The sequence below is a fragment of the Balaenoptera physalus genome (assembly GCF_965194825.1).
Source record: "Balaenoptera physalus genome assembly, chromosome: 7".
Taxonomy (NCBI): Eukaryota; Metazoa; Chordata; class Mammalia; order Artiodactyla; family Balaenopteridae; genus Balaenoptera; species Balaenoptera physalus.
In genome coordinates this window covers 3,562,268-3,573,749 of record NC_138886.1, presented here as the reverse complement: position 1 = coordinate 3,573,749, position 11,482 = coordinate 3,562,268, and the positions used below count along the sequence as shown (strand labels likewise).

At 55.7% G+C, this 11,482-nt stretch overlaps 1 pseudogene across 1 annotated transcript; it reads left to right on the top strand.

Annotated features, from left to right (window-relative positions):
- Nucleotides 1-4,706: 4,706 nt before the first annotated feature.
- On the top strand, nt 4,707-6,282 carry LOC309663592 (dynein light chain 1, cytoplasmic pseudogene; annotated as a pseudogene). The gene has a single exon. The product of its transcript is annotated as a dynein light chain 1, cytoplasmic pseudogene (transcript).
- Nucleotides 6,283-11,482: the final 5,200 nt, after the last annotated feature.

Genomic DNA, 11,482 nt, shown 5'->3' with positions numbered 1-11,482 from the left:
GCTGATAATGTTGCTGACGGGGTCGAGACCAGGCTGCGCCTGAACTTCCTGTACTTCTCTTGGTGGGGCCGGACCCTGGGTCCTTGCAGAGACCAAGGCGGTCAGGGCCCAGCCCCCGCCTGCAGGGAAGGTCTGGTGGGGAAAGAGGCAGCCATGGCGCAGCCTGCCAGGACCGTGAGAGGGACTCAAGTGGGCAGGGGCACAGACGTGCACAGCAAAGCCAGTCTGGAGAGCTGGAAAGGCATCCTGGAGGAGGTATCATCCAAGCGGAGATTTACAGGACAGGTAAGAATTCACCGCAGGTATCAGTGAGGGGAAAGGGGGACAAGGGGCGTTTTCAGGGCAACAGGGACCAGCCAGAGCTGGTGTGACGTGATACGGTGCTGTGATGACTTCAGCAGAGGCCACCAGGGACACACTGTGCTTGAACCAGGTGGGCTCGTTGCTGCCGGCCTGGAGAGTGCACACCTTGGGGACCACAGGTGTCTCCACGACAGGTCTTAGAATGGACTCGGGCCTGTGGTGGGTGATTTTCAGGGGGATTCAAGGAAGGGAGGTCTGCTCTGGCTTGGGGGCTATCAGGAAGTGGCTGGGGGTTTTTGATCACAAGGCAGATAATGGAAAGAAAGGCTGGAGGGCCTGGGGTGCCGAGCTGAGGAGCTCGGGGCAGTGAGGGTCCCTGGGGGTTTCCGGCTGATCAGAGCTGGGAGATCTCGGAGGGCATCAGAAACCCACTTCCCTCTGGGGCGGAGATCCAGGCCTGGGACCTCCTGAAACCCAGGAGCCCAGACCACTCAGCTGTTTGGGTTCTGGGAGTTGGAAGGAAGAGAAACACACTCTCAGAGCCTGTTTCCATCCAGCTGCCCGGGCCCTGCCCTCCACCTCGGCCACTCAGCTCGTGGCGCCTGCCCAAGCTCAGGGCCTGGCGGTGCAGTGGTGAGCTGGACAGGTCGCTACCCTTCCTGAGGCCCCGGCCAAGCCTCTGTGTGGCTCCTTCACACTTAATTCCTACATCTTTTTATTTATTTCATTTTAAGTGTATTTTTCGAGGTTGAAAACACTGTCTAGTGTAGACCATAGTTAATTGGTCCAACTAGTGTGGTTCCTAGCCCAGCTGGGATCTCCTGTTCTAGAAATTCAAGGGCGGAGGATGGCTAGGCCCGGGCCTGTCCTGAGCGTGGCCATGCTGGGGGCCCAGGGTGTTTTCCAACTTTAACTCCCCCTGCTCCAGCCCCATCCCCCCATGTACCCGGGGCCCAGACTCACATCCTCCCTCCCCCCATCCCCCCACCCCTTTCTTTCCCTTCGTATAAAAAACAGAAGTGGTTGGAACAGAATGAAATCACATGTCTTTGGCACTAGGCACTGTTTTGACACCCAGAGTCTCATTCTCGCCATCCCCACGAGGGCAGGGGACATTTGCTCCATTTTACAGATGAGAACACTGAGGCTGGGGTTGAGGGCTCAGCGCTCAGGGCTGTCTTTCCACGCCTCGCTGCATCCTGAAAAGAGCTCATGCTTCATCCGAGTCTGAACTAGGACAACTGGGGCACCTCTTTCACCCCAGAACCTCCAGCACCCCATTTTGCCCTTTTAGGGGGCATTTGGGGGAAATTGTCTCGTCCCCTCCAAAGTCCCGCTGGAGGCAGCAGGAGGCAAGGGATGGTCGGGGCTGCCACGGGGGCCAGAGGGAAGCAGGCTGACTCCATGTGTCTGGCAGCCGTTCCCTCCAATTAGCAGGAACGGGCAGGCGCTGCCCACAAGAGCCCCTGGTGATTAGAAGGTCATTGTGGAGTTCCCTCTCTTAATTACATTTGGGTGACGGCCGCAGCCGCGAAAGAGCCAGGGAGTGACCCTCTGCCCCTGGGGAAGTGCATCCATGTAGAAGAAAAAGAGAGAGGTCCACGGCCTCGAACCTGGGGGCATTGCACCATCTTTGCTGCCTTGTGCCTAGCTGCCCCACCCGGGGTGGGCACACATCCGGGTACTTCAGGGCTACTTGAGGTATGAACCTCATGGTTGTGCCTGTGGGTGCCCTGGTTGGGCACCTCTTGGTGGCTGACCTGTCTTTCCAGGTCCTGTTTGCAGACTGGGATCTGAGCCCCGAGCTGCAGGAACCCAAGGGGCGAAGCTCATTGGAACAAGCCATGGGTTGCTGTGGACACCTTGATGCATGAACCAGGCTCACAGGATCCTGTAATCACATGGATCCCTGTTCAGAACCCAGCATGTGCTGGATGCTTCCTGTGCACTGACACTTGTCTTTCCAAAAGCTGGCATTGTTGTTGATGCCCAAGGTCACCCAGCTTGTGGTTGATGAGCACCAGAGTCAAGTCCACGTTTGTGTGGCCCTGAAGCCTGTGTTCTTCTCTTGATGCACTGCACAGTCAGTGGAAGAGCCCTGTCCTTGGGAGCGGAGAGTCCTGTTTAATTCCCATGCCCGCCATTTGCTGGCTTTGAGACCTTGGACAAAGAAGCACCCTCCTCTGAGGGCCGTGCTATGACCCCTAATAGGATACATGCCAGAATCTGATCTTGGGGGTGTACGTGAGAGAGCACACATAAACATGCTATAGAAACTGCTCTGCAAGTGCTGGCGTGTATGAGGAAGCAATCCAGGACTCACAGCTCTGATTCACAGGTCTGATCTTGGAGCCCAGAGGGACCACAAGAGATGATGTAGGGCCCCGGAAATTCAATCCAACAGGATGGGCAGGGCTAGACTAACACCAGGGCTTCAAACTCCAAACTTGACTCTCTCCACTCCTCTGGCGTTAGTGTGCCCTGAGGAGCCAGCACCTCTGCTGGGAGGCCTCCCTCCCTCCATCCATCCATCATCCACCCACCCATCCATCCATCCATCCATTATCCATCTACCTATTCGTCCATCCATCCGTCCATCTAATATCCATCCATCTATCCATCCATCCATCCACCTATTCGTCCATCCATCCATCCATCCATCATCCACCCACCCATCCATCCATCCATCCATTATCCATCCACCTATTCGTCCATCCATCCGTCCATCTAATATCCATCCATCTATCCATCCATCCATCCACCTATTCGTCCATCCATCCATCTATCCATCCATCCATCATCCATCCATCTACTTATCCATTCCTCAAGCACTAATCAAGCAGTTATTTTGTGCCAAGAGACAAGGCAGCCAGCACAACCAGACCGGGCCCTGCTTAGAATCTAGTGGGTGAGAGGCGTCTCTTGGGCCATCATATAAATACAGCTGTAATATTCACTTTGGCAAGTTTCAACAGGATAAAGGCTCAGATGGCCTGGTGGGTGTCCCGGCTCCTGGGACTTGGAGCAAGTTACAAGCTTCTCTGTGCTTCGGTTTCCTCACCTGTAAACGCAAAATAACTATAGTGCTGACCTTATATGTCTATTATGAGGTGCTGGTGCCTTTGTGAGCATGATGTTCTCGGAAGAATGTCTAAGTGCTTTTCTACTACTGCAACTATTATCATCACTGCCATTTTTGCTACGGGCACTGTGAAGGATGGCTTGGAGATGTGAGGTCGAGGAACAGGAGGGGCTCTCGTTTCCTTCTGATATGGGTAGGGTAGGAAGCATGCTTGCTCCTAAGATCTCCCAAACTCACCTATGTGAGTCCCTGGGGGCCTTGGTGAAGTTAGGTAGAGGTGACATGATAGGGCAAGGATGGGACCTCAGGGAGGGCACCTAGGAATGGTGACCCCTTCACATGGCTCTTCATGTGCCAGACGTCATTTCATGTAATCACTCCCAACCTTCTGGAAGGTTCTAGTGCTATTCCCATTTTAAGATATAGAGACTGAGGCTCAGAGAGGTTAAGTAACCTGCCCAAGGACACAGCTAGTAGCCAGGACTCCCACCTGAACCACATGCTCTGCTGCTGGGCTCAGTGTTTTCCGTGCTTATGCGTGTCCTGGGGCTGCCCAAACAAAGGACCCAAAACTGGGGGGCTGAAAGCAACAGGAGTTTATCGTTTCCCGGTTCTGGAGGACAGAGTCCAAAATCAAGGTGTCGGCAGGGCTGCGCTCCCTCCAGAGGCTTTGGGGGAGGGTCCTTCCTGCCTCTTCCAGCTCGTGGTGGCCCAGGTGTCCCTGGCTTGCGGTCACATCCCTCCAGTCTCTGTTCCAACTTCATGTGGCTTCTCCTCTGTCTCTGTGTCTCTTATAAGGTCACTTGCCATCGGATTTAAGACCTACCCGGTTAATCTAGGATGATCTTCTCATCTCAAGATCGTTAACTTAATTACATCTGCAAAGACCTTTTCCCCAAACAAGGTCACAGTCACAGGTTCTGGGGGTAAGGACATGGACATACCTTTTGAGAACCCCCATTCAATCCACTACATTTGGGAACAGGTGAGACGTGTTCCCTATCCCAGGAAAAGCCTGCCGGAGGCTCTCTTATCCATGCTGGGAGGCTTAGGGTCCCCGGGGCCCTGCTGGGGAGATGGACGCCCTCTTGCTGTGAGCACACGGCCCCAACTTGGTTATTTTAGCCCCTCCAAGAGTTGCTCCTGCGTGGCCTCCCATCCTGCCTGCTTCCAGAGGGCAGGACACTCGTCTCTGTCATTTCTGTGGGCTCGTACCCCATGCTCGGCCTGGCATGCAGTCGGGGCAATTAACAGTCGGGCCCATGGCTAGGCGGCGGCGGCTGGCGTGGGGCTCCATCGATGCGCCACGGCTTCGGTAGGGACCGCTCCTGTCGACGGGTCTGAGCCTCGCCAGACCCTCCCCCAGGAGACCGCTGCAGTCGGCCAGCCCGTGCTCCTTGGTAACCACGTGTGACCGAAAGGCCGTGATGAAAAATGCCAATATGTCAGAGGAGATGCAACAGGACTCGGGGGAGTGTGGAGTACTCAGGAACTGGAGAAATATGCTACAGAGAAGGACGTTGCTGCCCATATCAAGAAGGAGTTTGACAAGAAGTACAACCCTACCTGGCACTGCACCGTGGGGAGGAACTTTGGTAGTTACGTGACACATGAAACCAAACATTTCATCTACTTCTACCTGAGCCAAGTGGCCATTCTCCTGTTCAAATCTGGTTAAAAGCACGGACGGTGCCACACACCCAGTGATCCATCCAAAAACAAGGACTGCAGCCTACATTCCAAACACCAGAGACTGAAATCTTCAGCCTTGCCTAAGGGAACACCTCGATCTTTATTGTGTTGTTTTGTACAGGGCATTCTCTGTACTAGTTCGTTGTGGTTATAAAGCAATTAGCAAAACAAAACAGAAAACGAAAACAAAAACAAAACAAACAAAAAAAGTCGGGCCCCGGAAGGGAGGGACTGGGTCGATGCCAAAGTCTGGCGCCCACTCCGCCGTTGTGTGGAGGCCCCAGCAGGCCGCTCTGGGGACCCTGAGCCTCGCGCAGGTCCTGGTCCTGCCCCGTGGCCGGAGCCGAGCCGCTCAGCCCCGTCCATTAGCTCTTTTTACGTCTTGTCCTCTCCGTGGCATTGCCAGGGATGGCTGAGCAAACACTGGGCCAGGAGAACACTCTCAGGCCTGGAAATTCCAATAGCATTTCTTTCACGTGTCATAGCTGATGGGCAGTCGCTGCCGCTGATGGTTTCAGGGGGAAAAGAAAGTAATTTGGAGCAGGGAAAGAGCTATTGACTGAGCAAGAAGTTACTACCGCCGGGCTGTCTCTGCTTCCTCGGCTCCAATTTCCCTGCTGCCATCTGAACATTCCTGAGAGCTTTCCCACTTACCAGATGTGGTCACAGCTGTGCGGTCAACAGACCCTGCTTCCCAGGCCAGGACACCAAGGCCTGGTGGGCTCTCTGCACTTGCTTGGGGGTCCTGTAGGTTCTATCCCGGCGCCCACCTCTCCGATCCTCCTGAACTGTCGGGGGACGGGAGACACCGCCCCACGCCCAGAGGCCTCGGCACCCAGGCAGCGCCCTGAGGTTTGACACGTGTAACTGGAAAGGCTGAATGCACATCTGTGTCTGGACCTGATGGACATCACACTGTCGAATGAAACACCCAGAGAGTGGGAGCACGGACGCGGGTCTATGCCTCAACGTCTGCAAACCTGCAAGGGGGCCCAGGGAGGGAGTGGCACCGAAGCTGCAGAAGGTTCGAGCTGGGTAGGGGTCTGGGGAGACTTTTCGTTTCTGCTCAGCTGCGTGGTTTGGATTCTCCCCCAGTGAGTTCCGATATCTTCATAGAGAGAAAAAACACTGCTTTTATGAACGCAGCGTTCTTGCCCCTTGAGGGGCTGTGTCGAGGGCCGTGCCACCTTCAACCAGGTGAGCACAGCCGTGGGTGCCTGGCTGGGCTGTGATTAGGGGGAGGCGGTAGGGGGCTGGATGCACGGAGGGTCCTGCCGGAGGACAGGGGAAGGAAGGGAATCCAGGCCCTGCCCCATCACCCGCTGCCCCGCATCAGCTCCCTCTGGAAAGGGACCCAGGCAGTGCCCTGAGGTTTGACATCCGCGATTGGAAAGGAAGCCAGAGAAGTGAGTCACTAAAGCCCACTAGGAACTGTGGGCATGGCAGCCACAAGCCAGGAGGGCGGCCAGCAGGGAGGACCCAGGCTCAGGGAACCAGGAGGGCTCGTCTCTGGCCCCGTGGCAGACAGGGGCCCTGGGCGCCTCGCCTTGACCCCAGCCCTCTCTGGGCAGGATGGGGGCTGCCTCTGCCCCGACTGTGCTCTGCATCCCCCCAGCTTCCCTCTTCCGGTCCCAGCTGCCGTCAGTACGTGCTCACAGCCGCCACCTTCCGCCCTTGGCCACCTGGACCCTCCTGGTCCAAGGTTGCTGCCCCCTGGGGGGCCTGTGTCAGTGATGACCTGATGCAGGGGGTGTGGAGGCCTGTCCCCCTCACCTCAGTTCAGGCAGCTCTGAGGTGGTGGCCTAGCCCCCGAGACCACCCCCCCCACCCCAGCCCCACCCCGTGTGACCTGCGGAGTCTCGGCTGCTGCACCTTCACTGCAGGCCCGCCTTGTTCTCTGCCCACCTGTTGTCCTCAGCTCCTTACAGGGGGGCCTCCAGGGCCCACGCTCCTGCAGCCTGTTTCCTGGGAAGCACAGCTGGGACAGGCCCTCCCCGGGTGGACAGGCTCCACTTTTCCTCTCCTCCCCAAGGGCACAGGCCCAGCCCGGGTTCCTGGCCCTGCCTGTCATGCAGGAGCTTCTGGAGACCCCAGGCTGCCCTAGGCCATGACCACCGGGACCCTGCCCGCCTGCTCTGTCGGTCTTCCAGATGGAGCCTCTCCCCTGCCTCCCCATGGGGATGGAGCTGCCAGGTCCCCGGCCCAGTCTGGAGGCCTGCGGGTGCTTGGTGGGCCGCCCGACCCTGGCAACCCAGACCCTCTGCAGCGAGCCTGGGGCACAGCTTCCCCACTCAGGGAGACTTAAGTCTGGGCCCAACTCGTAATCTAGTTGGGCAACGACCTTCCTGAGCCTTGGTCCCTCATCTGTAAGGGTGGGTACCCGGCTGGTGTGAGGGGTAAGGGAAACAGCCCATTAGAGCAGTTAGTACGTGCTCACTTAACGCCATGGGCCGGATCGGATGGTGCTGTCCCTCTGCAACAGCCCTGCCACTGTCCCAATGGAACCTCTAGCCTCATCACCCGAGGCTGGTGTCCGGGGTGGTCCTGTCTCACAGCCTTCTGCACCTGGGCAGGGCCGTGGAGGGACGGTGGGCCCTGGGCTGCGCCTGGGGGCCCTGCCCCACGTCAGGCGGGCGTGCTGGGTGTTGCTGTGTCTGCTCTCAGCACTCCTCTCCTCGGGACGGAGCAGACAGCGTTGTCAACCCCGCTCAGGCCCAGGCTACCCAAACCCAGCCGAGCGTGCGCAGATCAGGGAGCAGTTCCTCCCAGCAGCTGGCGCGGCCCCAGGCTGGCATCTCCCGGGCCGAGTGATGCTGATGAACAGGAAATGATGCACAGGCAAAGGGAGCAGGCAAAGTGCCGACCTGCTGGCCCGGCGCCCGAGCTCGTCATCCAGGCCTGGTCCCTGGGACGCGAGGACGCGGAGCTGGCTTCCTGCACCCACAGCTGTCTTCCTTCAGGGGCTTCCTCGGGGCCTCTGGGGCTCAGCATGGGAGCCAGGATTCCAGGTGGGATTTATCGTATATCTTATACACGACGGAGGCCCAGAAAGGCAGGTCTCGCCCAGGTGCCCAGGTCCTCAGCTCCAAGAGCCCTCTCTGCTGGGGAGGCCGCTCTGCTCTGCTTCCCCAAAAGACTCTCCATTTGCTCAGACCAGACCATCCTTCTCTTTACTTGCCTTGCCTTGCCCTCCCTCTGGCCATCTCCAAAAAAGATCCTGTACCAGTTTATTGCACCAGTAGCGCAGGTCAAAATGGAAAAGCTAGACGATCCTGAGAATCGAAAGAAGGAGGGGAAAAAATCCTCCCAAACCCCTTATCTGGAAGTAGCCCCTGTGTATAATTCAGCGACCGCTCTCCCACGAACGTGAGGCATATCATTTTACAGTATCCACATTTGCTGTTTGTTACCTGTTAATTTCACTCAACAGTTTATCGTGAACACACATCTATGTCAATAGATGCGTTTCTACCACATTGTGTTAAGTTGCTATTTGTGCAGTGTTCTAGTGAATGCATGCACCGTAATTTATTCAAAGCCCTCTCACTTGACACTTAAATGTCTTTTTTAAAGTATGAAAACATTTATGTGCACGTCCTTAATTATTTCCTTAGGAAAAAATTTCTAGAAGTGGAATTGCTAGGTAAGAGGGTATATGTGTATATACATTTCTTTTTTCAGAATAAATACGTTATTACTGTATAGTGATTTAAAAAAAAAACAGGTTTATTGAGATATAATTCATGTGCCATACAATTCAGTGATTTTTAGTGTATTCACAGAGTTGTGCAAGCACCACGATCAATTGGAGAACATTTCGTTGCCCCTAAGGAGCCCCCGTCCCCACCAGCACTCCCTTCCATTGCCTGCCCCAGCCCCCGGCTGCCACTAATCTGCTTTCTGTCTTGATGGAGTTGCCTCTTCTACAAGTGGAATCACAATACGTGGGGGAGAGTGCCTGGCTCCCTCCACCAGCACCCTGTTCTTGAGGTCACCCACACTGTAAGACGGATCGGAACTTCACTCTTTGGTGTTGCTTGGTAATACCCACTGGAGGCGGCATGTATGTTATCTGGCTTTTCATAAGCACCGGGCATGGCGCTCCCCAAAGGCAGCATCCGTTCCGACCCCCAGCAGGAGTTGGGAGTGTCCAGGTCTCAGGGAGGATTCTGGGACTCTGTCCTTGTCCCCATGCCTGGTTGGGGGCGTCTGCCCTGGGGTCTTGGCCGGAGGGCAGATCGCAGATGCTGTCACAGCTGGGGTCAGCCGGAGCCCCGGGGAGGCAGTAACGATCTTCAGGCTGTCACAACAGTCTTTAAAATGTCTTCAAACCAGAGGAATTTTAATTTACCTTAATTAAAAAATGGCATAGAGCAGCTTTTTATTTTTTTCTTTTTTTTGGTGTTAGAAAAATTGATGTCAATCTCACATCCAACACACAATAAAAGGCTGGATACCTTTTATTTTTTATTTATTTAAAAACATTTATTTGTTTATTTATTTATTTATTTTTGGCTGCGTTGGGTCTTTGTTGCTGCCCGCGGGCTTTCTCTAGTTGTGGCGAGTGGGGGCTACTCTTCGCTGTGGTGCGCGGGCTACTCATCGCGGTGGCTTCTCTTGTTGCGGAGCACGGGCTCTAGGCACGCGGGCTTCAGTAGTTGTGGCTCGCAGGCTCAGTAGTTGTGGCTCGTAGGCTCTAGAGCACAGGCTCAGTAGTTGTGGTGCACGGGCTTAGTTGCTCCGCGGCATGTGGGATCATCCCAGACCAGGGCTCGAACCCGTGTCCCCTGTATTGGCAGGTGGATTCTTAACCACCATGCCACCAGGGAAGCCCTACTTTGTAAAAAGTGTGGTTGCTATGACAGTAGGGAAGAGGCCATTAATATTTTCCACATTGTGGGGGACTGAGAAACTGCCCCCTCTCCTTTGGGTTGGTCCTTGCCCAGCAGGTTTTGGGGGAGCAGGGACTGCCTCCCCTAGGCCCATAGTGATAGCCCCGCCCACCGCTGCCTAGACTGACGCCTGGGTCCCATTCCTTGGGTCAAGCGTTGCCATTAAGCAGCCTTCCTCTGGCGATGGAAGCTCTGGTCTGCCTCAACCAGCCCCGCCTCTGGCCACCTTTGCTCTGCCTGGGGGTTTGCAGCTCCTGGCCTCGGCATTCCATGTGGGCTCTGCTGGAGAAACTCGTAATAATAAAACCCTCAGCATTGATTGTTGGCTCTCTATCAGCTGCTACACGAGTCCCACATCCTCCCTAGCATGAGCAGGAAGCAAGGCCCCGAGGAAGGACATGGCAAAGTGTATTCCTGCCCCAGAACTCTGATCTCACCTGGAGTCATCTAGAGCCATCCCACCTGGAGCCATCCCACCTGGAGTCATCCCGCCTGAAGCCATCCCGCCTGGAGCCATCCTTGCCCTGAGAAAGACAGGCACCTCGCCTCCAATGAGCTCTCGGCTTTAGTGGAGACAAGGCATCACACAGGGCCCCGCCTGTCCTTGTGGCGCCATCCTATCCTGCACGCCCACTGTGACTGGAGCTGGCTGGAGGGGAGGGCTCTTGGCTGCTGGCGGAGCAACAGGGAGGAAAGGGTCAGGGGCGGGAAGTGGCTGAGGGCTACTCCAGGGTCAAGAATGGCACTGCTGCAGGCTGTGGAACAGCTGTTCCCCTCAGGGAACACAGCTGAAATACAACCGAAGGGGCATCCCTGAACCCCACCTCCCAGGGACAAATGGCCTCCCCCAGGTGTGATCCCATAAGCTTTCTACGCTCACAAGAATTTCTCTCTTTTCTTAAAGGGGATCAAGAAAATGACCACATCTGTAACCAAACCCCATGCCCCTCTGGAGAAGTCCACTGCCCCAGTAAGTAGGTGGCTCTGAGCCATGGCCCTGACCCTGCCACAGGGGAAGGAGCCCCGTCTGACATTGGCCATACAAGGAAAGGTACATACAGACCTCTGCTCTCCGGTTGGGGCTTGGGTGCGATGAATATTTCATACCCCAAGAAGGCGCTGACATTTTGCTGGATGGCTTCAATTAGCTCCAGAACCTCCTTCTCATGCTAATAATCAGCTTGCTTATCATAATGGTTTATTAATCTATTTCCCACTGTGAAGTCATACGGCGTGTTTCACAGATACCTCCTGCTGCCGCCTTGATTGGATGGAAATGACTTGGGCGCTGCAGTTCTTGGAGGACTGGGGTGGGGAGTGGGCTTACAGTTCTGGGGTGTTTCTCTGTGTTCCCGGAGGCTAAGGGGGCCCTTCTGGGTGGACTATGGGGACATGAGGCCACGAGTGGTGGCTGGGTCTTCTCTTTTCTGGCTCTGGCTGTTGGGGCCATCCTGTGATTCCCCAAAGGGGCACTGGGGAGCATTGGGAAATCCTTTAGAAGAAATTTCTAAAT